The 27,557-nt window shown below is 47.7% G+C and overlaps 1 long non-coding RNA gene across 1 annotated transcript in view; it reads right to left on the reverse strand.

Moving 5' to 3' along the window:
• LOC144166078 (uncharacterized) overlaps positions 1 to 27,557 on the reverse strand; it is a 46,740-nt gene that overhangs the window by 12,373 nt on the left and 6,810 nt on the right. Inside the window, exon 2 of the long non-coding RNA XR_013321554.1 lies at positions 18,201 to 18,249. This is a non-coding gene — a long non-coding RNA (uncharacterized LOC144166078). The remainder of the gene's footprint in view (positions 1 to 18,200; positions 18,250 to 27,557) is intronic.

The following is a 27,557-nucleotide window of genomic DNA, read 5'->3' on the forward strand; positions in this document are numbered from 1 at the left end:
TACTGTATTATCGACCGGATAAACGACGCAAGTGTGTTTGAGTCAGAACATGCAATGCATGTTGGAAAAAAGAACGAAGACGGCATGCCAAGGGGGAACCTTTATCCCGAGTTAGTTGTAAAGGAAGTGGAATAAAAGCGCGCTCAGGGCAGAGCCATGTCCTTGCGTCCTGTTACTCAACATTCTAGTGCCGCGAGACCCGGGAGCAACGGACCAGTGGACTCCTAATGACGGCGGTGCGCGACTTCGAGCCACGCGAGGCCTGGGAAACTGCTTGATCCTTTAGAACGGCCACCGCCATATCTAGCTGCTCCATGCATCGCACCGACCTCCGGGAACCCGGAGATGTCCAGCAGCAGCATCGTGGCCAGAACACTCTCCCTGTCAACGTTGAGCCTACCGAAGACAGCAAGGTCACGGCCCAGCGGGAAGGTCTGAGGGATATCTCCGACCAGAGATATCGGAACTCGCCAAAGCAACAGACTGCATAGGGGAATCACCAACTCCGAAAATAAGAATGCTTAAACGGCTTCTTAAATCTCTTGACGAAACACTCGACGACATAAATAAGCTTTAGCGACAGATACAAGATCTCCTCTACTTTGAAGGCTATGAAAAGGATTATGAAAAGTAAGACAAATACTTACACATCATTTTTCGTGTAAAGTGGTTACTCTAAGTTAAGATATGGAGAGAGAGAGAATAAATATTTAATAGAGGAAACGGTGTTGGTAGAGCCGTCACTCGGTGGGGTAGGTTCGCCTCAGTCCAGGTACCCTTGGGCCTTGGCTGCAGCCCTGGCACGGGTGACCAGAAAGATCTGGTCAGCGTGATGGGAGCCGGTCAGCAGGCCTTCCCACTGCTCTGGGGAAGGGTTGGGATTGGGGGTAAGCGATGCGGTGTTTTGACAGGCCCACGCCATGTGGTAGGTAATATTAAGAGGGGCACAAGTGACAGGTGAGGGTGTATTGGGTAGGGGAGATAGGGTGGAGGATGGGTGCGTTTTAATAGGTATTTGTTTGTAATCGACGCCAGCTGCTTGCTTCCTCCTTGGTTAGTTTATGGTGAGGTTGAGGCAAAGTGAGGCGAAGGTTGCGATAACGGTGCAGTATGCCGTGATAATGTGATGGAACAGTGGGAGGTGGAGAAGGCTGGACCGTGGATTGACGGAAATGCCTGGTGTGGAAGGGTTCGGGCAGCAGCGTCAGCCGCCTAATTTCCCTCGAGGGACGAGTGGCCAGGAGTCCAGACGATGTACAGCTCGGGGAGGGGATTGCTCGATGCGAGTATGCGTAACACTGGAAGTGAGATGCGTCCACGTTGAATGATACGGCAGGCTTGCTGAGAATCTGTTATTGTAAGGTATTCGGAGCCAGTTGTAGCGGCGATGGCTATGGAAATTTCTTCGGAAGTGGTGGTTGATGTCGAGACAGTTGTGAGGGAGGTGAGAAGTGTGCCTCCTGAGTTTACAACCGCCAGAGCATGAGCCTGGCGTGAGGGGTAAAGGGTGGCGTTGGTGTAGCGAGTATCGGGGTGAAAGTTGAATTGTGATCGAAGATGCTTAACCCGGGAGAGACTTCTTTTCTACCGTGGTTTAGTTCTGGGTGCATATTGTTAGGAATTTGGGATAAAGTAATGTTGGACCGGATTGAAGATAGAATGCCCTGAAGGGCTTGCGGAGGAGGTGGGGTCAGGTATCCGAGGACCTGGAGGACCTGTCTGCCGGTAGCGGTAAGGAGGAGTCTGGTGAGGTGGCTGCTGCGTTGAGCTTCCAGGAGTTCTTCAAGGGTGTTGTGGATTCCGAGTTGGAAGAAACGACAAGTAGAGGTTTGAGCGGGGAGGCCAAGTCCAATTTTGAAAGCTTTTCGAATCAGTGTGTCGACTTTATCCCGTTCTTTGGGTTTGAGGGCGACGTATTGGGTGGAATATGTGATGCGACTAATTAAAATGCTTGAATTAGTCATATTGTATCGGCTTCTTTGAGGCCCTGACGTGGTCTGTGATATGTTTGATGAGATGGGTGAGTTGGGTGACAGTGGCTTGAAGCTGAAAACTGCAGCGCCAGAGCCATCTTGATGGAATTGGACTCCGATTATACGAAGGGTGTGCACTTTAGGAATGGGTGGGGAACCGATTTGTTGGAGCAGGATCGGGTGTGGGAACTGGATATCGCCGACGAGTTCGGTTGCGGAGGACAGGGAGTGCTAACTTGCTGGGGGCACACATGAGGCCTCGAGATGGGAGATAAGCGAGAATGATGTCAATGGCTTGTTGTAGGGTATCTTGTTGTGTGTCAGGAGATCCGGTGGTGGTCCAAAGAGTTAAATTATCAGCGTATATGGCATGGTGGAGACCCAGATTGGTTTTAAGGAAAGGTGGGAGCTTGAGGAGAGCGATGTTGAAGAGGAGGGGTGATATAACTGATCCTTGTGCGCTTCCTTTGGGAGGTGTGCGAAATGTGTCTGATCGAGGTGGTCTAGTGCCAAGGGTGGCAGTTTGGTCGGTAAAAAAGGCCGGCACGTAGTTGTATGCACACACACCGCACTGGGTTTCTCGAAGTCCTAAGATGGCCTGATGTGTGACGTTGTCAAAAGCGTCCTTTACGTCGAGGGCTAACATAGCAGAGGGATGAATTTTGCTCAGGGGATTGATGACTTGCTCTCTTATTATTTGGAGAACATCTTGAGCTGAGAGGTGTGAGCGGAAGCCAAACATGATGTCAGGGAATAGGTCCTTGTCTTCAAGGTGAGTAGTGAGGCGGGTGTGAAACATGGTCTGTCTGTAAGGTATGGAAAATTAGCTTTATCTGTACAGAACTTAACATGCAGCCTTTTTCAACCGCTCCGCAAGTTGTACCTGTCGCAATATCGTGAAGCCCCTTGACTACCCACAGCTGCCGGTGATAAGGAATTAGATTATGCGGAGGGATAACTCGCAACGAAAATGGCACCAGCAGAACCCATCCCATTGTCAGCAATAGCTGTAACCCCTCCATTCCGCGTAGTCGTCGTCTCAGAGTGATTGCGTACTGTCACAAAGTGGAGAGCATGACCTCTCAGCAGAACCTCTTGAGAACCTGTGTAGTCTGTTAAAATACCTCGACCTCTAAGACTAATTGCAAGAATACGGACTTGAACGGGCACAAGAAAAGCAACATGCCGCGCTGAAGTAAAAGAAATGGAACCGTAAGGCAAAGATGAGAGCCGGGCCTTTATATTTCACTGGACTACAAACACTGTCAGTCTGGCCTAAACCAACTGCGTATTCGACGCATCGAAGGTGATATTTGCAAGAAAGGGACAGCCACGGCATATGCGAACTCGGTCACGCAGATGTAGTGAATCACCCCGACCTGTAATGACCAAGTGTTTTACACCTTCCTACGCGCACAATTTGGGTGAACGTATGTTGCCTGCCCTAAACACGACAATAATTAGAAAGGACATCGCTACTCGAAGCACGGTTGGATAATAAAACGCCTGACTATTGGCGACTTACTACATTAACGGAATAAGCCAGAGTGCGGAATGCATTCTTATTTCATTTCGTTTGACTGTTTCCTCCGCAAGTACCCTCTGCGTATTTGCGTCAGCATTATTGTCTCGGCGGGAGCATGTTGCGAAAAACAAGGAGTACGGCATGCCAAGGAGGAAATCATTATGAGTTAGTAGAGAAGTAATATAAATAAAAGAGCATCCTTACAGAACCATGGCCTTTGGTCCTGTTCCTCAACAACGCAAACAAAATCAGAAAAATCACAAATTCACTTGCGTGTACCCTTAAGATATGGCTTCCATTTCACGTAAGTGCTTCCAGTTTTGTTGGACACATGCCCAGCTATCGGAACACAAGTTTGTATGCGCGTTTCTGTGCACAGAGCGCAACAGCCTTGTCTATAACACTCGAGCGGCGTGCCGCAGGCTGCACGGGCGACGCCTATCGGCGGCAACGATGTGATACGGGGTTCCAGATAGTGTGCATGTGCTCGTGCGCGGCCACCCTGACATGATCAGTTTGTCTTTGTAGGCGGTTTTGGCCGACGCTGTTACAGATGATGCTTTGGCCGCCGGGAGCGCTGTTGGCGGCACCGCTCGTGAGGCACCCGTCGCTGCTTCGTCATTGTTCCTGTCGTGCGTCTGCGCTCAGAAGAAAATGCCGCGTCATCGTTCTGTAAAACTGCAACGTGTAAGCGCGCGTTGCAGGCTGCGAGTTTATGCGCCGGTGTTGATAGGCCGTCGACGGCGGCGGCAGCTGCATTTCCTGGAGCGGCTTTTATCGTTCAAATGGCCCTGCTTGGAGGTGAATGACCGCACTGAACGCAGAGTGAGCGGATAGTTGTGCGCGATGACGGAGCGTATTTTATCGCAAACAGGGAAAGAGCTGCTGGAGACCAACACTGTTACCATGATAAATTGATGACAGGACGAAATGGAATATTGTGATTAGGATAACTATAAGATAAAATGAAAGTTTATGTCTTATCATTCCTTCGACCGTCACAGTCCTTGAGCGATGACCGGCAGTCAACATACGGCGTATAAAAAAGATCCTGGACGCCACCACGGAATTAAAGGCCATTAGAGCGAACCAGCGGAAGATTTCGATGAGATGACGACACTGCGAATTAAGGAGGATGAAAAAGATAATGAGGACTAATAATTGTAACTGAAGGGGAATGAAAGTGAAACAACAGGAACAATAAGGAATTGGAAGACAATAACAGGAATCACTGTGAGTTAAAAGCAAAATAGGTTAAACAATGTGGATAAATGAGTGAATTAGGATGACCTAAAGGGCATAAGGGTGAATGAACCTAATTGGGTGATATGTAGGTGTAGTAACATAAAACCAAGCGAATTACGATGAAAAACAACGCAAATGAAATTGAGAGGAATGAATGGAAAAGAAGTAAATTAGTGAAACAAGTTATTTTATTTGCATTAAACACGAACCAAACTGGGGTCGGATGAACCGAAGTGAATTACAAAGACAAAAAAACGGAGAGGAATCACTGCTAATCAAGCCGAATCAGAGAAATGTCAATTGAATCAATGTAAATTGAGCTCAATCACTCAATTAACGTGTACCGAAGTGAAATAACAGGAATCAATGCATAAACACGAAACAAAATTGAACTGTTACTGTTTCACGGAAATCCCCAAGGGAGACAAGGAAATTTAAGATTAAATGTGAATTAAGAAAAGGGAGAGTTAATTAAATAGGGTGGCGAATTGGCCCGGGTTAGTTGGGATGGGATTAACAAGTGGCAATGCGCATGATTCCGAGTCCGAGTTAATTAGGAAGGAAGGAACAGAAATTAAAAGAAATCATTTGAAATTGTAAGAAATCAAAGTAATTTGGAGGGAATGAATTGGCGAATTAGGACGGAAATATGTGAACTAACTGGAACCCAAGAAACCAACTGAATTACAGGCAAGCACGACACAACACAAGAAATGGAGAAAAGAGAATGCGAAGACAAGCCTTATTGTGGCGTTTAACGCGCCGACGCAACGAAGGCGATGAGGCGCGCCGTAGTGGAGGACTCCGGATTAATTTTGACAATCTGGGGATCTCTAACTTGCGGCGCCGAAATTTCGTACACACGGCCGTTTTTGCTGTTCTCCTCAATCAGAAGACAAGCTATGTCAGCCGCTGTTGAATGAAACAAAAGTGCTGAGCAGAAGCCCGGAACGAGTTGCCCGCGAGTTGATAGAAGCCTTTTTAAAAAGAGTCCAGCCCTTTGGTGGCCGTCTCTGGGCTTGGCTGAGCCGCGTTGTCGGCGTAAGCGAGAGAACGATGTCAAGTGAAAGAAAAAGAGAACGATGAAAGAAAGCAAAGGAGGAGAGTGCCGCGAAATTTGGAGGGAAGGGCGGTTCGTGATGGCGGTAGCGCGACCCAGCGCTCTCCGAAAGTGTGCGGTGGGGGAGGTGGGGAGGCAGTATGCTGTGCCCGCAGGAGGCGCTCGACGGCGCGACACTTGGCAAAATGGGAGGGGGAGTCCGCGTGACTATGATGTGCGTTCGCTTCGGGCGCAGTTCGCGGCCCCTTCCTGCGACTCACTTCGCGCTGCCGACCCATAAGCTCATCAACGCTGCCGTAGAGAGAACCCACGAGTGAGTGCTGCCTCAGCGCAATGCTGCTGCGCCTAAATATCGCATTAGAGAGTATCGTAATCGCCAGCCAATTTTTTATTTGTAAAAACCGTGGAAATTGCGTGAGCGAGGCCTCTGTTACGTCGTATGGAAGTGAGCTTGAATTTTGAATATGTTGATGCATTGATAAGAAAGAGGAAAACTTGGCTGCTTTGTGCACATGTGTAATAGATGGTATATAGTCATGTTCGTTTTTCAAATAAAGCTAGTTCTGAGACTGCGCCCGTGCTGTCCCTTCCTTATTGTCTTCTCTTTGACGCGCACATTTTCGTTTTTAAGAAGCCATGTTTATTCCGTAAAAACGTTGAAATCTCAGCTGTTAATTTAAGAAAAAAAGAATTCCATTTCGCCATCCAAGTGAATTAGTAAAAACCAATAAAACCACCGAGCGAAATAAAATGGGTACTAACTGAAAATTGAATGAAAATGTTTCAACGTGAGTTTGGATGGATAACTGAGCGGTGTGCGTGGGCGACTCAGTCGATTATGATGTGATTTCAGTAATTACTAGGCAAAGATTTCAGTCGAATAATGAATATTTATATAGAGACAAATTGGCTGTTTTTAGATAAAGAGGCAAAAATAACAAAAACGTGAAAATCTGTAGCACAAAAAAGATAACACAAGACAAAATGTATTGTATCTGTCTTTACTGCATCGATGACTATTCAGGCAATTACCTTCATGTCTCCTCAGGGATAGCATACAAGACCCTATGGCCTTAATATTTATTTCAAAAGGAGTTTATGAAGGCGGAACCCCACTCGAAACAAAAAGTGCAAAAAATAAAAAAAAACGAAAACAATTTTTCTTGCCTCCGTCTGTTTTGATCTTGTTCAACTTGTGCAGGACGCTATAAAGGTCGGAACCACACAAAATACTTTTGTTACGTAGACAGATGCACGTCCGTGTTAGTTTTTATGAACGCGTGAGCACGAACATGCACGTTTACCCTTCTCTCGTTTTCTCTTGTTACCACATGCGGGTGCGCATTGAACAGCGTGCCTGCAATTGGCGAGCACGGTAACTAATTGGCGGGTCAGGTTGCGGGTGGCTTTATAGTCTTACTTGGTCTCCATGTTGGTAATCGGCCTTCCCGTGGGTAGAGAGGTCCGATGGGGTGCGCTTGAATGAGCGACATCCGACACTACGCTGAATTCTGCAACACGTTACTGTATTTGGGAGAGATTATTAGAGTTTACGGTTTATTTTACCTTTCTTGTCCGGCGTGATAGTGTCTTACGTATCTCTGTGTTTTAGTCGATATGGCTAGACATTTCGAAACGAAATCCTGCGTACAACACTCGTAGTGGCAGTATTTATGGTAGTTGTGGAATTACTATTGGTACTAGTACCAGTCGCAGTAGTGTTATAATAGGTAATATGATAATACCCTAGAATTAGTGTGAGCTGTAGTGGTTGTACCAGCAAAGGCAGTAATGATAGTAGTGGTAGTCATCGTAACAAAAACCCTGGCCATCTCTACTAACGTGAAACCTGGGGAGGGACGAAGCCAGGAGTTTTGGCTGTATCGGGTTTTCTTAGATTGTATTTTGTTAGAGAGCGTTTTGGGTGTAGTTGGGCTCACATATTCTTGCTTTCTGCGAAAACCCATAGAGGGCACATGCTCCAGCGGTTGAGGAGACCGCTCATTTGCGTGTTTAAACGAAGGATGCGTGTAGGACACGACGTCGGTGTGGCGGGGTGCGCTGTCCCGCACGTAAGCTGGCAGGAGCACGCAATAAGATGACTCAGCACAATGCAACCTCATCGATACGCCTATGGCGAACGCGTAGCAAGATGACTAGCACAAATGTTGATATGCTGCGCGCGAAGAAAGAGTTTCAGAAAACTTGTGAAGATGGCGCCGCGCTTGACACTGCAGCAACGCGAAGCCATCGTGCACACGGGGCGGACCATGTCTCAGAGGGCAATTTCAGCGGCAACAGGGCGTCCTTTGGCCACAGTTAATTGTATTGCACGAGCGTTTCAAGAAGAAGGCCACTTATAAAATGCTGTGCGCGGTGACCAAAGGGCTACCACTCATGAGGAGCACATCTTAATCGTCGCCGCTGCTGTAGATGACCCATTCCTAAGTGCGAGGGAAATTCGGGATCTACTGCACCTAGAAGTTTCCGGGCAAACATTTCGGCGTAGGCTGTACGACACGGACATGAGGAGCCGAATAGCCGCGCAAAAGACGCTCCTGGAAAGGTCGCACCGGGAGCAACGCATGGAGTTCGCTTCAGTTGTCGAACATTGGACGGCAGAGAATTGGAGGTGCGTAATCTTCAGCGACGAATCGAGCTTCAGCACGTACTTAGACCAGCAAGCACAAGTGCGGCGCCCAGACAGAAGTCGGTAGGTGAAACGTTCATGGCGTGTTATATTCAACATTGCGTGAAGTCTGCATTCATGCAAAAATACAAGCAGAGTGAAATATTCACGGTAGTATGCCCGTACCGGAGGCAAGTGTAGCTTATGTGCGAAGAACCGATATTCACGCATCTTCCCAGCATGCTGACCTTTGAGGAGCATATTTTACATTATAAAATACACATGCTATTTATTTCATTGCAACGCAACTTCCTGCTGCCATGGCAAGATATTTCCATGCCAGAAAGATGACAAGTATACTTAAACGCTACCTTGACAGTCGACATTTATATTTTGGTCTATTAGGCAGTAACGTTAGTGGTGATCCTGCTCAATGGCGGGCTACTGACCCACTGGGAATTGCTGGGTGGGTAAGTGGTGAGGGGAAGCGGAGCGTAGCAGGCAGAAGGAATAGAACGGAACGGAAGAAGGACACGTAAAGAGTCAGAACAGCTAAAACGAAACGATAGTGTGAAAATAGGCATTGGGAAGGGGATGGGGCGGGAATAACTAGAAATGAACCGGGAATGCGATTGGGTGCGATTGGGTAACTTAATACGAGGGCGAGCAGATCCCAGTTGCATTGATGAAGGGGTTAGAGCATGGAGAGGGTGTGGGGAGAGCAGTGTAACAGAAGAGCGTGGAGGGGCAAAAATTGTTTCAGGGAAAAACATTAATGAGGGAAGGAAAAGTGGGAAATTAGTATAGCGGATGGGGCGCGTACAGGAGAGAGGGACGGAAATTGTATGGTGGAAGTAGTCAATTGGAAATGTGAAAGTGGGACCTGGGATGATAAGGGGGCTCGAAAGGGGAAAATAAAGTACAGGAGGGGAGCAAACAAGATGCCGAAGACAGGAGATATGCCGGGAGAGGAACATAGATGTGGTAGTAGAAACGTTTAACCTCGCACAGGGTTGGGGAAAGGGGAGAATCCAGAATTGAGGGGGAGAGTGGGTAGGAAGGGAAGCTAGAACGCGGAGGGGCGATTTTGGAGACGTAATGGGGAAGGCATTGCGAAGTGCCTAAGAGGAGAAAGATAAGTTGGGAGTAACACCTGTTTAACCTTCCCTTCGTGCCTTTTTAATTGAAGGCTTCAACATTATGCTTAGAAGCAAGTTCTTCCACGCAATCATTACTTCTACTACGCTTACCACGCAGGCATGACCCAAAGTACATCTACAATGTGCGCTCCAGCGGCCGCAAATCTGTCACGGTGTGGGGAGCACCGAGCTACGAGGGCCAAGGTCCACTACACACAGTTACCGGCCGGATGACTGCAGAGGGGTACGCGGAAGTCATACAGACTGTCCTGTTGTCATACGTGCTGGACGGACCGTTCACAGACGGCATTTACCATTTTCAACAAGACGGTGCATCCGTCCACACTGCCAGGGTTGTGACTGGCCTGCCCGGAGCTCTGACTTGAACACGATTGAAAATGTGTGGGGACGTATGAAGAACCTTTTCAAGGAACCAGGCCTGACAGCTGCCAGCCCAGACCAATTGTGGAAGGCTATGCAACGCTAATGAAACCGCCTGTGGGACGAACTAATGGTCGTTGAGCCACTCCCTACCCCGGCGAATTCAGAGCTTGAAGGAGTATGGAGGGGGTGCGACGCATTATTAGCTTTTCCGGCGTCTTCACAGCCCCGCCTGTGCAGTGCTACCCAGTTCCACAAACACCGCTCCACCCAGTTGTTTATGATTGGTGCTTGGGCGCCCCTTTCCGTGCGACAGGGCTGACAACGAGATTACTCGAAATGATGTCTTTTTTCCACACTGTTCTAGTTGCGAGGTGTATCATTGCCCCTTATACGTCACGCCCCTGTGAGAGTGCTGACAGCGGACTTACACCTAGTTGTGTGTCCAGAGCGTTGAAGACCCCGCCCCAAGCAATTGATTGATTGATCGATCGATTGATGATTGGTTGGTTGATTGATTGATTGATTGATTGATTGATTGATTGATTCATTCATTCATTCATTCATTCATTCATTCATTCATTCATTGGAAGGTTTAACGCGCCGACGCTACACAGACGATGAGGCGCGCTGCAGTGGCGGGCTCTGTGGATTAATTTTGACAACCTGTGGATCTTTGCCGTGCGTCGAAATTTCGACCACACGGCCGTTTTCACCTTTAGCCTCCATTTCTACAGCCGCCGCCGCCGAGACCTAGAATCGAACCCGCGTCCTTGTGCTCAGCGTCACAACGCCATAGCCAGTGAGCCACTGCGGCGGGTCCCTTCGAAAGTGTGCGAGGGCGGTTGTAGACCTGGGGGTGGTGGTTGACCACATGATTCCGCCTAATCTAGCGTAATTGGTGGGCCTAGCATGTCGTTGGATCCGGCTTACAAAGTGCACACGGTTCTTAGCTGTCTTCCACCCCTACAAAATATGTAGGCTACCCAAGAACGTATGCAAAGGCGACATCATTACGGTTTAATTCCAGAAGGGATACGCCAGTGTTGTTTGCGCTGGTATGACGTATAGGGGGTTACACCGTGGGGTGTATCCTTCATCTTGGCTTATCACGCCGCTTGTTTGGGCAGCGCCGTACGACCGCAGTTGTCTTACAGCTGCTGATGATTTAAGCGCTGGACACATGTACGACTAGTGCACGCGATTCGCATGCGACTGATCGTTACGATTGATCGTTAGGACCCGTTTTGGCGTCGATCGCTGGTCGGAGGAGGCTCACGACGTGCGTCTGGCAAGCCAGATGCAGTCGTGCCATCGTTGCAATCGTCGTGAGGCCACAGCCAATGAGAGCCCGCTGAGCCCCAACCCCCCGCAACCGGCGTGCGTTGCTCTGGTCGGCTCGGGTGTTGGAAAGTTTAGGCTTAGCATCCTGGCGGATATTTGATTGCCGCTATCTGTGTAACTGCGAATGACAATCCGTAACACAACTTTTCACCACACTATCATCCCTTTTCTCGCATAAGCTACTTCTTTTTAGCGATGAGATTGATTCAGAAGAGCAGCGACAAGCGCGGTTGCTACCGTGGTCTGCGCCGGTTCGAGCCGCTGAGTGTGCCGAGCTGGCAGGCGCGACCGGCGTGTGCGCGGACTGTTTCCGAAGGCAGAAAACACTTCGCGATTGCCTGCTTTATCAATTCCTTGCGAACAAACGCGCGGAATCTACAAATTCAGCTCAGCGATCGTCGTAGTTGAACATCTGCGTAGCCTGTTTCGATGTTTCCGCGCAGGTATTGCCATCTCTCGACCGGTCGGCGCACCGTCCGCCGCGCGCCGCGGGGGCCGGTCAGCGTATACGCTTGCATCGCGGCAGATATCTGATCGCCGCTTTTAAAATAAGCCCTGATAACAATCCCAAGCACAATTTTTCACCACACTAACACCTACTTTCTCGCATGTGGAACTTTTTAGCGATGAGATTGATTCAGAAGAGCAGCGACAAGCGCGGTTGCTACCGTGGTCTGCGCCGGTTCGAGCCGCTGAGTGTGCCGAGCTGGCAGGCGCGACCGGCGTGTGCGCGGACTGTTTCCGAAGGCAGAATACACTTCGCGATTGCCTGCTTTATCAATTTCTTGCCAACAAACGCGCGGAATCTACAAATTCAGCTCAGCGATCGTCGTAGTTGAACATCTGCGTAGCCTGTTTCGATGTTTCCGCGACCGGTCGGCGCACCGTCTGCCGCGCGATCTGATCGCCGCTTTTAAAATAAGCCCTGATAACAATCCCAAGCACAATTTTTCACCACACTAACACCTACTTTCTCGCATGTGGAACTTTTTAGCGATCAGATTGATTCAGAAGAGCAGCGACAAGCGCGGTTGCTACCGTGGTCTGCGCCGGTTCGAGCCGCTGAGTGTGCCGAGCTGGCAGGCGCGACCGGCGTGTGCGCGGACTGTTTCCGAAGGCAGAAAACACTTCGCGATTGCCTGCTTTATCAATTTCTTGCGAACAAACGCGCGGAATCTACAAATTCAGCTCAGCGGTCGTCGTAGTTGAACATCTGCGTAGCCTGTTTCGATGCTTCCGCGCAGGTATTGCCATCTCTCGACCGGTCGGCGCACCGCCCGCCGCGCGCCGCGGGGGTCGGTCAGCGTATACGCTTGCATCGCGGCAGATATCTGATCGACGCTTTTAAAATAAGCCCTGATAACAATCCCAAGCACAATTTTTCACCACACTAACACCTACTTTCTCGCATGTGGAACTTCTTTTTAACAATCAGATTGATTCAGAAGAGCAGCGTCAAGCGGTTGCTACCGTGGTCTGCGCCGGTTCGAGCCGCTGAGTGTGCCGAGCTGGCAGGCGCGGCCGGCGTGTGCGCGGACTGTTTGCGAAGGCAGAAAACGCTTCACGATTGCCTTCTTCATCCATTTCTTGTGAATAAATAAGGGGAATCTACAAATTCAGCTTAGCGATCGTCGTAGTTGACCATAGAGCAAAAACAGTGGGCGGAGCGACGCCGACGACGCATCGTACACGCGCATCGGGTCATGTGTCTCAAATTCACGTGTACGACAAGTCGTGGCAACAGTCGTAACGATCCGTCGCATGCGAATCGCGTGTACAAATCGTGCATGTGTCCAGCGCTTTAGACGCCTCGTCGTCATCGTGGTAGCCTCGGATTCTTCGCCGTCGTGCCTCCTCGTTCCCTGTTCCCGCCGTATCTGCTGTTGTATGTTCGCTTTTTCGCTCGCGGTGGGAAAGTGACATCGCTGGGTAGCCCATTAGTTTGGCTCCCTTCGCAGCGGGGGCCCACTCACTCACCTCTTTAAGGCCGCAAGACCGCGGGCCACTAAGTTTTGCAGCTGGCGTTGATGTAGACGGTTGACGGTCCATCACCGCACACAAATCATCAACCATATGTAAACACACGCAGAAGGTAGCGCCCTTATGTTGATGCAAACCATTAGTGTCACCTACAGTGGCGCGTTAACTTCTTCAAATCTGCATGAAGTCAGGGTGCAGTTTTGTGGCTACTTATGGAAGGACCCTGACAGCTTACAAGACAGCTTATGGAAGGACCCTAGACAACAACGAAACGACCTACCAAAACGGCACTCCTTTGTGCCCCATGTCTTCAATACTATGAGTTTCGTGGCTACGGACGAGCATGCGTCCCGGATAACTGCGTCGGAGCTAAGGTTTGCTCGGGAGGGTACCTAAAGATATCACGTTGCGGCTAGTCAAAGCCTACGCGCTTACTGTCGACACCGTTACCGTAAGTGATGTCATTACGGGGGCTGCCCATTTTCCATGAAGCTGAATATAAACAATAATTGCCACTCTCGATGTCTTCGTCAGCGTAAAGTTTTTGCCACGCCACAAAAATTGATCGTGGGGAATTTTGCACTGTCGGTTTGAAAAAAACCTGGCTCCCCCTCTCCACACTCTCCAAGACACCGCCGTCCTTACTAGCAACACGGGCGAAACAAGGAGCTAGTTAAATTAAACCATTGTCCGTAAACTCCGTTGAGGGGAAAGGACTGCTCAAGAAGCAGATATGAATAGATCAATTGATTAATCGATCGGGTAATTGATCGGTCGAGCGATTGATCGATGAATTGATTGAACGATTTATTTATTTATTGATTATTTATTTTCTTCATCGAGAAGAAATGTCTGCATAGGCAGTGGGTTGATCAAAAGTATAAAGAAATGTTTCCCTCAGCTTTTCTTGTATGCTGTACACGCACGTGGCGACACGGCGAAAGCGTCTTCAGCAACAAGAGCACTTCGCAAGAGTCGACCAGGTTACCACTCCGAAGACAGGGTGTCCCCAGTGTGTTACTGGTCCTCGATTGCACATTGTTTTGGCACTAACCAAAAGGATTACTTTCATACTTTTTAATATTCCAGGTGTTCCTCAGTCCGGTGTTTTAATGAATATAAAAGGGGTATTAAAAATGCACCGTCTCGTAGGGTATTAGAAACGCAAATTTACGGGAACAGCCGGACTAGCGATGCATCTAGGACATGCAAAAGATTTACATTGCGCCAGGTTCTCTTTGAATTACTACATAGTTTGTCGGTTCTGCTTACGTACTCAAGTTCTCGTTATTAAAATGTATTTCTTTTATTTCTATTATTTATTTCATCGTCTTAATGAAATTCCCTGATGAACTTAGTGTTCCCCACATTTTGCTCAGTCATCCCGTTTGAATTCCTCCGCTTATATTGCCCACTAACGCATCTATTTGCTTACTCGACTACTACAATATTGTGGTAGTGTATTTTAATTTGCTGAGTGACCGACTTCAAACACTCACATACACCGAATATCACTTTTATTTTAATGATTTCACTCACACTTCCACTCTCTGACATCCTAATTCAGTTTATCCCGCAGTTATTACTCCCAATTCACTTTGACATACGCTCCAATATTTTGATCACATTTACACTATCTGACTGCCCTAATTCGTGTTATTTAACATTTATTGTTCCAATTTCACTTTGATATAAGTTTAGCCTCTTAGTCTTATTCTTAGATTCACGTTGGTTCTTTTAATTTCGCTTGGACACCTCTTAATCTACTTTGCCCTCCTACCTAAATTCGATGGACCTTACATCATGTTTGCTCTTGTTACTCACTTCATTTCATTTTAATTTATTTTGATATAACCTAAGACCCTTCGTCCTGCGATTTATTTCCCCTTGATTATTCTTAACTCACATTGATCGGTCTTTATTTGATTTTTCTTCCATCCTAATTTACGTAAATCCAGCTGAACTAGAGTTTGGTTGCTTTGAATCAGTTCTATTCATGTCAGTTTAGTTTGACACAGCCTGAATCGTTCAGTACCCGCTTTAATCCACTTTAAATCGGTCACACTCATTTATTTCCTATTATTTCGCATTCCCACTTCATTTTTTTGTTTTGTGTCGTGCTTGCCTGTGGTTCAATTTCAACAACTGAGTTCCAGTTAATTCACATCTTTCCGTCCTAATTCGCCAATTCATTCCCTCCAAATTACTTTGATTTCTTACAATTTCAAATGATTTCTTTTAATTTCTGTTCCTTCCTTCCTAATTAACTCGGACTCGGAATCATGCGCATTGCCACTTGTTAATCCCATCCCAACTAACCCGGGCCAATTCGCCACGCTATTTAATTACTCTCCCTTTTCTTAATTCACATTTAATCTTAAATTTCCTTGTCTCCCTTGGGGATTTCCGTGAAACAGTAACAGTTCAATTTTGTTTCGTGTTTATGCATTGATTCCTGTTATTTCACTTCGATACACGTTAATTGAGTGATTGAGCTCAATTTACATTGATTCAATTGACATTTCTCTGATTCGGCTTGATTAGCAGTGATTCCTCTCCGTTTTTTTTGTCTTTGTAATTCACTTCGGTTCATCCGACCCCAGTTTGGTTCGTGTTTAATGCATTTAAAATAACTTGTTTCACTAATTTACTTCTTTTCCATTCATTCCTCTCAATTTCATTTGCGTTGTTTTTCATCGTAATTCGCTTGGTTTTATGTTACTACACCTACATATCGCCCAATTAGGTTCATTCACCCTTATGCCCTTTAGGTCACCCTAATTCACTCATTTATCCACTTTGTTTAACCTATTTTGCTTTTAACTCACAGTGATTCCTGTTATTGTCTTCCAATTCCTTATTGTTCCTGTTGTTTCACTTTCATTCCCCTTCAGTTACAATTATTAGTCCTCATTATCTTTTTCATCCTCCTTAATTCGCAGTGTCGTCATCTCATCGAAATCTTCCGCTGGTTCGCTCTAATGGCCTTTAATTCCGTGGTGGCGTCCAGGATCTTTTTTATACGCCGTATGTTGACTGCCGGTCATCGCTCAAGGACTGTGACGGTCGAAGGAATGATAAGACATAAACTTTCATTTTATCTTATAGTTATCCTAATCACAATATTCCATTTCGTCCTGTCATCAATTTATCATGGTAACAGTGTTGGTCTCCAGCAGCTCTTTCCCTGTTTGCGATAAAATACGCTCCGTCATCGCGCACAACTATCCGCTCACTCTGCGTTCAGTGCGGTCATTCACCTCCAAGCAGGGCCATTTGAACGATAAAAGCCGCTCCAGGAAATGCAGCTGCCGCCGCCGTCGACGGACTATCAACACCGGCGCATAAACTCGCAGCCTGCAACGCGCGCTTACACGTTGCAGTTTTACAGAACGATGACGCGGCATTTTCTTCTGAGCGCAGACGCACGACAGGAACAATGACGAAGCAGCGACGGGTGCCTCACGAGCGGTGCCGCCAACAGCGCTCCCGGCGGCCAAAGCATCATCTGTAACAGCGTCGGCCAAAACCGCCTACAAAGACAAGCTGATCATGTCAGGGTGGCCGCGCACGAGCTCATGCACACTATCTGGAACCCCGTATCACATCGTTGCCGCCGATAGGCGTCGCCCGTGCAGCCTGCGGCACGCCGCTCGAGTGTTATAGACAAGGCTGTTGCGCTCTGTATATATGTGCATCACACATATGTGTCGTGCATTCTAAACTGCAAGGGTTGTTCTAATAACGCTATTTGTTTCTTAATTGTCGTTAGGCCTCACGCTTACTCTGGTATAATGATTTTAAGTGTAATGGCACCGTTTCCTAGTGATGATTAATATTGTAATTCACTTTCGACCCCTGTGTTTAGAGGAAAGTTGGAGTACAAGAATACTGCTTTCTAAATTTTGGATAATGGAGTGAAGCACCTTCGGTTGTTAACTACACGAAATTTCAGTTTCTCGTTGCGGAAATTATACGTGCAAGAGAAAAATCACGCACTTCTAATTGCCTTAACCCTTTGAGGGTCACGGCCGTACATGTACGGCATCAGCACCTTCAAAATGATCAATGACGTACATGTACCGCATTGCTTGTATCTTTAAAAAGCGCACCTTTCCCGCCAACTTCTCTTGCTTGCCATTTGCTGCCACTTTTCGGAAATACGTCAATTTTTTTTGCGCCGATGGCCCTTTTTTTATTTTTTTTTGATGATTTACTTCAGCGGCGCGCCGGGTACCGCTTGCGCATACGCTAACGAGGGGGCGCGCTGGGGATCGCCCACCGGGCGCCTGGGCGCCTCTCGCTTCTTGCGCCTGTCACAGACCAAGGTCGCCTGCGAAACTGATGAGCCTTTTTTCTCCGGTGGGCGCCTGGGCGCCCCTCGCTTCTTGCGCCTGTCACTGACCAAGGTCGCTTGCGAAACTAAAGAGCCTCTTTTCCCCTTTTTTTTATTTTATGAGCGGTGGGCCGTCTATCGCCCGCGTCTCCGGCCGCGCTCGCCCGCACGCGCCCGCGCGTGCGCAAGGGCTGGTTTCGGCATCGTCCTCCGGGCGCTTCCCGCTTTTTGCGCCCGCGAAACTGATGTCTATCTGATTTTGATTCACTCAAAAGCTGCCGGCTTGTTACTCTCTCGTTTTTGTTTTGAATTTTTTTGTGTTACTTATGAATAAACCACATATATGTAACAACACACACAATTTTTTTGTCACTTTATGGCCACCCCCCCAAAAAATTACGATCATTATTTTTTCTCGAAATAGATTTATCCGAAGAATTTAAATCAGCAATAAAAGAATCGACCCTGGGGGGGGGGGGTCGCATTTGGCGAAAAAATTCGACCATCAAAGGGTTAAATATTCATATTTAGATGTATGAAAACAGCATAGATGATATTTCCGTGAAATATTTTATCAGGTGTACTTACCAAACTACCACATTCGTGTGGTGGTGGAGTGGGCATTGCTTGATAAGCGCTGCAGAAAGGACACAGTATGTTGGGTCAAAACACAGTTATTCTTGATTTTTCACAGACATATCGCCATGCGTACAAGCTGTCAGTATTGCGTCGTATGCACCCATTGATTTGTTCAATATCGTTGTCTTCAGATCTATTTGCAATATGCAGCAAAAAATTTAAATTGTATCGACCCTTCATCCAAGTGTCTCTTGTAGGTTCCGCATAGTGACGCCGAGCTTCATATTTTTGGTGGAATTGCGTTTTTATACAGGGACACAGTGTACCCACGATATAATGTTGGCGTAAAGTTTCCCCCCTTTATTCTGAGTTACACAAATACGTTTTTTATTTATTGAGTTCCACGCTTTGTTTTTTAGAGTGATAAACTTTTGTATTTTAAAACATGTCGAAAACTTTTTCGAAGTGTTGAATAGGAAAAAATATAATCTATTTAACCAAATAAAGTTTCTATGTTTTGCCAATTACTGTATTACCCAAAATAAGAGAGAACACAATTTTGCGTCAAAAACCGTGTCTTAATACGTCGTGGCTTCCTTCCTATATGTGCTACTACTGAAGCTTATGATACTCAGCAAGGAATGCATTTGTATGAAATCTTCCCGACCAGCAGAATATCATCGAGGGCAAACTACCGCGTATCTTCGCAACCCTTTATACTTCCCAAAATAAACGATACTGTATTTTAAAGCAACCTGCTAACTTTGCATTCTTCAAATGGTTTACGTAGTGCTAGAGGTGTTCTTAGCGCATTTCATATGGGAAATAAAGCATTTATGAACTGAGAGCCCAAAGTAATAGGCGTCTTCATTTTGGCTTTCTATTCGAAAATTCTGTTAAGAGTATCTTTGAAAGTGTAGTTCGCAATGCTTTTGTTTCGGAACCCGAGCCGTGCGTTTCCAAGTTCAACATCTACAACAATAAGAAAAACACCACTACTCCCATTAGAAAAAAATATAATGCACATTATACTTTACAACAATGAATATTTGGGGGGTTATTGCTTCGGAAAATTTATATGGTCTTGATCAAATAGATAAGTAGTACCGGCGAAAAGAACTGCCGATTTCATTAGACACCTGCAGCACAATACACAAGGTGAACGTTAGTCTCTCTTTTTGACGACTGACCACATCAATGTCTATGATTTTCCTAGGTGGCAATGGTAAACATCATCACACCACTGCTATCTTATTTGTTTTCGTAGTACGTGACGCAAACAAGCAAGTGTGAAAAAGGTGTTTTCATTTGGTACAGCTTTCAGATAAATCGTCTCTATTAAAATTCAAAAATTCGTTACTACCCCAATTGAGCCACCGGCAAAATGTATTCAACACAATTAGATTTTGTCTCCGTTGCATATCGGTGTACCTCAAAACCATTGTATTTTTAAATAACGATAATACAAACAATTGCTGCGAAGCTGCAATTTCCTCTCTTGCACTCCGAAAAATCACAAGGTGACTCTGCCCTGCGAAGATAGACCGCCGGTGGAGCTGTAAACGTTGTGCTAAATGGACTTGTAATGACTGCACTCACAGTACCAACCAACCCTCCTTCCAAAACCCTTTCCCTCACATGGCGTAAGCATACAGTTAAAATAAGGCCATGGCAGAAAGTGTGACTATTTATTATAGATGAGAGCAAGTGGAATAGTATAAAAAAGAGCGCAAAAACGAAAGTACCGCCTCAAAACAGCAAAAAAATACGTATACGGCTGTAAACGTCATAACGTAACGTTGGAAGCCTAGTGTTGAAAAAGCTCACTACTTTTATTTCACTATGGAAGCTGTTGCAGGTTACAACTGCCTAAAACAAGATGTGTGTTTGGTATAGTTATTGCTAATTTTAGTAGATGGAAGGTAGTGTTTCAACTGAACCTTGCGTTATTTTCTTATTCAGTGCTTCCGAAGTGAATGTGACCACACTTTGTGTTTAGTTGATTGGTACACTGGTGTAATGTACCTCCTTTGGAATGAATTAGCATTACTGCATATAAATTAGCCTTGTGTAGCTCTAGATTAGCATTACTACTCTATTATGTTAATGTTTGTGTTGTCTGACTTTGAACGTGATTAATGGAGCGGTATAAGTTATACAGGTATTACACCGGAACGCAAAGAAACAATCGAAGTAACTGTGAAAGCAGGTGTATTGGGAGATACTATCGTTTATAATTATAACATCTGCGGGCGTTATTTGTTCCTGTATTCCATGGCACCTTATTTCTTCTATATACAGTACATGCTTGCTGTATTTTAGCTACTAGGCGTAATGTAGATAGCCGACATTAGATGTTTTTTACTTTTTGACGAAGTCCTAATTATTGGCTTCGCTCTAATGAGGCCTTCTAGAGAGAATGGTCTTAAATGAGGCCTTCTAGTTACGTCGCTGATGCATATAAAGAAGGAGGACTAAAATAGAACTTTGTGGTACGCCTTAGTTAACCTTCGTAAAAAACTAGATTGTTGACCGGAGGAAATAAGTGCTACATGTGCTAATGTTGGTCCTGCGATTACAACTGATTGCATTGAAGCTACTAAATTGTTACAAGTATTAAAAAATAAACACTTTGAGCAGATGTACGGATCCAGCGCATCTTGCAGAATCAATCGTGTTATTTTATCTGTAAACGACACGAGAGAAAAATCAGTGGATTGTCCAGCAGGAAAACCCAACTCAAGAAACAGCAACGTTTTAGAAGGTGAGAACCGTCGTAAAAGGTGTTAATAAATTTATTGAACGATGATGAAATTGAGATAGGTGGATTGATATAAATGACGCTCGGGCGCCCTATTCGTAAACCGGAACAATTTTGTGTGGTTGATGTTGCGAAAAAATATACCGGTTTTTATTATGCGGTTTGCAGTCCCACAAATCAGACAAGGAATTCTACGCAAACTGTCTTGGTGTACTAGTGGCCGAAGCCTGCACAAGTTACCTTTGTACCTCGAGGTAAAGAACTGACACAAAAAAGAATTCGGGATTTCTTGAAGTGACTGTCATTTTTAACTTGAATTATTTGTGTTGAGTGATACAATTTTAGTAGTTTTTTACACTGCGATTTAACAATGCAGCAGGCTGAATTGTTTACAGATTTCTTATGCCGCCACCTGGATTCCTTCATTCGCCAGTAAACAGAATGACTGTGTTCTTGGCATCTATTTTTGATATGAATGTCGAAATGACGATATTTCGTTGTTTATACAAGTGGCCTCTTTCACCTATACACGGTCGTAAGCCATATGTGTGCGAGAGACTTTAGAGTGCGAAGAGTTTTTTTGCGGCGTTTAACTTGCGCGATATGAAGGTGTTGACGTATCTCCATACAAACGTATTCACTGTACGCGCAGTTTGCGTCAATTTAGCCCACGGCATGGAAGTCAATCTTTGCAACACGTGTGATGAACAGATATATGTTTAATTGAAATACATAAAATGAACGGGAATTATTAGTACCGATACTCGCTAGGCAAAATTGGATATACATCAATAACATCAAGATTCAACATTCTTGAGGCTGAAACCAACTAAACAAGGCATGGACAGCGAGTGCGCTTGTGTATCTTGAAGAAGACGGCGTAGGGGCAAAAGTAATGACTCAACACTCTACCCTAGACAGCAGTGAGTGCATTCAAAAACTACCCGTGTTTTGTTGTCTAGAAGGTTAATGGGGGTATAAAGTGTTAGAAATACTATTTCTTTTCAAGTGATGCTGTGGCTAATAGTTCGCTAGTGTAGTGGAATTGTAAGTACCACGATCACGGTAACCAGTGAACGAAGCCTTGTATGATTTTACTCTTCGACGTGAAAAATCGCTCGTCTATTTTGAGCTAAACGGATTTTCGGTTAGCGACTTCAAGATTCAAATTCATTTTTCACGCGTATTATTTTGCCCGGACCAATATTCGGCAACACCATGGTTGCTTGCATCTCAATTACAGTACTCATACGCGTCAAACAGAATGACAAATGTTTATCATCGCGTATAACGAAGTCTCAGGACTGTCGTAAATTTTATTTAGTAACACGACTGCGCGCCTTTATTTGCTGAATAATTACAATGTCTTTACAGGTTTGCAGGTGCACTATAGACTTGAAAGGGACGTCAAGAGACGTTCCGCCTTCATTTATTGAGGAGTGCCGAGCGAAGAGCAGAAGGCGAACAGCAGTGGAGACGGGCGAGCCATGGCGCCGGTGGTGGTACTGCGTGGTCCAGTGCGAGCGCGGTGCTGCCAGCTAGGTGTCTCGATTCCAACTGCCGGCAGCGTGACTCGTTCCTCGTGGCTCCCGGCTCGGGGCAGGATCTGAGGTCACGCGATGGAGTGTTCCGGCGGCGCGAGCTCGGCTGCCGCGGCTCAGCTGCTGCACCTACCCCACCTCCAGTTGGCTGGCGGTATTGAGACGCGAGAGAACGAGCAAGAAATGAGAAAAATATTCCGAACAAAAATGTCCTATGTACACTGTACATTATATACAAGTTCATTCAAGTCACAGTCCCAGAGAGAGTAGAACGGCATGCTGTAAACTATTTGAAAGTTGTGTCAAGTCTTGGTTAGGCCGTTTAACCTCTCCGGTGGTTTGTCGTTACTTCGGGTGGTTTTCCCAGGGTGCTGAGTGGTGGACGAGTCACCGGACGCAGGACTAGTCGAGGAGGGAAAGCAGGGTCTTCTGGTTGAACAGGGTGTCGCACAGAAGCACTGACGGGTCTCCGGTGATAAAACGTGACTGTTTGGGTGCCGGGTGCTTCGTACCGCAATACATTGATGCTACTGATTTTAGAACACCCTGGGGGGGACATCGGTACATCTTAACACGAGCCTTCAGTAGAGGACGGTCGTAGTGAAGGGTTGTCGTTTGGCCGCCGTGCCTGACGTGGTGCTGCTTTGTCGTGTGTTTGTGTCGGCACTGATGACCGCAGCCACCTGCCAGTGGTTGTTTGCGATCGCGGCAGATTACTCGCTGGTGCGCCGTCCTAGCCGTCGTTCTTGTTTGTGTCATAGCCGTTCCGACAGGCTTGAGTAGGCAAGTGCGTTGGAGAACAGGTGGAAACTTTGCAGGTGCAGTGAAGTTATCAATCCTTGAGATGTTGGAGTCTGCTTTCTGTCCGTAGGTCGTGCCCTCAGGAAGTTATTCCCCACCAGCTATCACTGACTGCTGACGGGCTGCTTGTTCGTTGCGGTGAATGGCGACGAGTTGGATTCGAGATGGCAGCACACAAAACGTCTCTCCTCGGTGGAGGACGTCGCGCGCTCTGGTGCATCAGCGGAGATACAGTGGTCAGCGTTCCGGGCGCGTGTCCCAGTGGGTGCTGTGATGATGGAATTAGCAGGCGATGCGGAACAGAGAACAGATGCCGATGTCTCCGACGACGGTGATGGCACACTGTCATGACTGGGGGGCGCACTGGGCATGTTGTTAGGCCCTAGGTGTGAGCCGGGTAGGGAGCCTGGCTGGGATGTGTCCACTTGTGGTGGGCGCTTATATGGAGAAACCTCGCCCGTGGGTGTGGTCGGGAATGTGGCCGGGGCAGAGCGGGGAATGCATGCCTGACTTCTTCGGCGTACGGGATCGAGAGACGAATTAGAACCAGATCACGCACGTACATTTTAGGGGTAGTCAGGGTTGCTGGGATGCGAGTCGACGATGAGTTCGCCGGCCCAGGTACTGAGGTATGTTGCCGGATGCTAGAGGGCGAGAGAATCGCTTGCTTCAGCAGGAAATACTGGACCGACGGAGCAGCGAGCAGTGTTTGGCGAATGCTGAATATGCGGTCCGTCGGCAGGGCTAAAATCAGCAGTTTGCACTAGAGAACGTCTCTGGCAATGCCGCTGACGGCGAAAAATGCTTCGGCCTGAGCCAGCCATACCTCGACATCTTTGGCGTAAAATGGATGTAGTTGAAGGTAGGAATTGTGCCTGAAAACGTCAGTGTTATCTGCCACGGCACGCAAAACTCACCAAAACTGCTTAGCTACTTGGCGGTATCGACGGTTCCGTGGACGTGAATGGCCGGTCACGTGCGTATCGGCGTCAGGTGAGACCGCAGAGTATTCTTATGATGCGGACGACGGAACTGAACGCGGCGTCTCCGCAGTGGCAGCTGCTGGTTCTCGGGCTGTTGCGGCAGTAATACCTCGCTGACAATTGCCTCCCACCAACAGAAGCCAAGTGTCTCATGTTTCAATTACATGACCCTGATTCTTAGAACGGGTGTGTATGGGCAGGCGTTCGCCCTTTGTGTGCATGGGCATATCTTCTTTGGACCTTCTCTTCTTCGTTCCGCGTGACTCATTTTTTTGCCGATGTCAAACACGTGCATGGGCATATCTTATTTTGACCACTCTTTCACCCCTGTTGCCAGGGGGGATGGGGGAATTACCTTGTTAGTTTAAAGTTTTTAAAATATTTTTCTTCTGATTGTTTCTTGTTTGGCTCTTTTTTCTCATGCTCTGCCGCGTGACTGTGGTTTCTTGTTATCCTTTCTATTTATTTTTATTTATTCCATTCCGTATTTTTTATGCCGTACGGGCTATCTCTTTCAGATAAGCAGACTGTTTCGCCCTAATGTCACTAGCCCAGAATAATCTTCTTTGATTTACAATGTTCTCGATGTAAATGAACGGTTCCAGAAACACTCTCGCCGAAAGATAAAAGCCTGCAGAGGAGACGCGGCGGCATTCAAAACCCCGACGCTTGCTTGCGCACGTCACTTGCTGACTACTGCTTCGCCGCATGAGTATTAGGAGAGCACATAAGTTCGCTCCAATAAACTTGTTTTCCTTGAAGACAACTGCGTCGTTTTTGGCTTCGTGATAATATATATATATATGTATATATATATATATATATTGTCACGTGCCAGTCTGTGGGATGAGAGCATTAAGTAGGACAGACATGCTAATCCCTCGCGTGGGTACGTGCCGTGTGATGGGCACAGCAGAGGACGACGAAGGAGCGCATTAGCTAGCGGCTCGTGTGCTCGGTTCTTGGTCGCCATTTTGCTAGCCACCAACCGGTGCTCTTTGTGTGTTTCCTCTGGCAAGTTAGGCACCTCGCCTAATAAATACTTTGCCCCTGCGTCTTCGCCAAGACAACCTCTCTGCGCCCCTGTTTGACAGGACGCAACACTGGTGGAGGGTGCTTCCGATGCCCCGTACGCCCCCGGACGTTAGCCCCGAGAGACCTTCGCCCGTCCACACTCCGGTTCATCGGTGTAGCCGCCGGAAACTCGGCCTTCCTCCAGAAGAGGGCCCTCTCTTGGAGTCTACATCAAGAAGGCACGCTTCTCAGCCAGAGGTAATGGCGCAGGCAATGCCTACTACGGTGACTTTTCAGCAGCCGCGCGAACCCGCCCACTTCCACGGAGAGGATTACGAAGACGTTGAGGACTGGCTTGAACAGTTCGAGCGTGTGGCTGCATTCAACCAGTGGAGTGCCACCCAAAAGCTCCAACAAGCCTATTTTGCTCTTGAGGACGGTGCAAGGACGTGGTTCGAGAATTGGGAAGCGAGCCTGCGCACTTGGGAGGACTTTCGTCGCGAGGTTCAAGCGAAATTCGCCAATGCCGACCGCCGCGAACAAGCACAGCGTCTCCTGGAAGCACGGACTCAGAAACCTAGCGAGAGTGTGGCTATGTTCGCGGAGGACATGGCCCGACTGTTCAAGCGAGCCGACCCAGACATGGCAGAATGTAAAAAATTACGCCATCTTATGCATGGCGTAAAAGAACAGCTTTTCGCCGGCCTCGTCCGAAATCCGCCACGAACGGTCCAAGAATTCATCCGCGAGGCTACTGCCATTGAGCGGGCACTACAACAACGCTCCCGACAATACGACCGCATGGGCGCCAAAACATCGTCGAGCATCTCTGCTGTCATAGCCACGGATGACGACAACCGCCTTCGGGATCTCATCCGCGCGGTGTTGAGAGAAGAGCTCGCTAAGTGCGGCATCATCCCATCGGGGCCCATACAGGCCTCCGTCGCCGACATAGTGCGCCATGAAATTCGCAACGCGATTTCCCTACCAGCAGCGCAGCCAGCGTCACCATGCCCAGTTTCCTACGCCACGGCTCTCACTGTCCAGGCTCCCGCCGCAACCACTAGACCTGCCGCGCCGCTTCTCCCATACCACCCGCCGCACCCAGCCGAATGCTGGCCACAGCAAACAGTCCCTCTTACTGCCCAACAGCAGTTTCGTAATAACTCTTCGGTACGTCCGCAACAGTACTATCGTCCCCAAGTACGCAAGACCGACCTTTGGCGAACTCCCGACAACCAGCCGCTCTGCTATCACTGTGGCGAACCAGGGCACATTTATCGCCGGTGCCCCTACCGTGAAATTGGACTGCCTGGATTCCCACCCAACGCTGTTCGGCCCCAATTCGGAGAAAGACCGGTCCGCATTTCTGACTACCTCGCCGAGCGTCGAGCTACAGCACCACTCCGCCGATCGCGTTCGCCGTCCCCAGCTCCCCAAGGTTCGCCCGGCCGCCGCACTCCTGGAGGGCCACCTATCCGGCGGTCTGCAACGCCACCGCGGGGAAACTAGATGACGCAACCTTGGGAGGCAAGGTTGCCAGTAGTCGAAGCTCCGAAGGCCTCCCTCTACCGCCGGCAGTTGGGGAACCGGCAGCCCAAAACTTCGACGTCGACGTGAACGCGCGGCCCGAACTTACAGTTTTTCTCGACGGACACGAAATGACCGCGTTAGTGGACACCGGGGCGGACTACTCGATAATTAGTCGGGAACTCTCTGACAGGCTCAGAAAGGTCAAGACCCCATGGGATGGACCTCAGATTCGGACTGCCGGGGGTCACCTAATGACGCCTGTCGGAAAATGTACCGCGAGGGTACGCATTGGTGACTCTGACTTCGTCGGTACGTTCGTCGTCCTTCCGGAGTGCTGCAGAGAGCTTATTATAGGAATGGACTTCTTGCGCGATCATGATGCGGTAATCGACGTCGGCGAAGGCTTTGTGAGTTTTTCTACGAAAAATAACACACCAGAACGTACCGGCAACCGACCCATACACCTGCGAATTGTCGGTGACGAAGTTAGCCTACCACCAAGATCCTGCATGCTTGTTTCCGTTAGGTGTGATAACCTATTAAGCGGCCCTGGTATTGCCGAGGTCTTGAGTCCCCTTCTTCTGGAAAGTGGGATCGCCATTGCTAGGGGCCTGTTGATGCTAGCGTGCGGCGAAGCGGAGGTACTGCTGACAAACTTCACCAATGAACGTCGACAAGTCGCCAAGGGAACGGCGGTTGCCGTCTTCGAAGACATCGACAACGCAATGGACTG

Source organism: Haemaphysalis longicornis, unplaced genomic scaffold, assembly GCF_048455015.1.
Source record: "Haemaphysalis longicornis isolate Haplotype H1 unplaced genomic scaffold, Haemaphysalis longicornis Haplotype H1 scaffold_16, whole genome shotgun sequence".
NCBI classification, from domain to species: Eukaryota; Metazoa; Arthropoda; class Arachnida; order Ixodida; family Ixodidae; genus Haemaphysalis; species Haemaphysalis longicornis.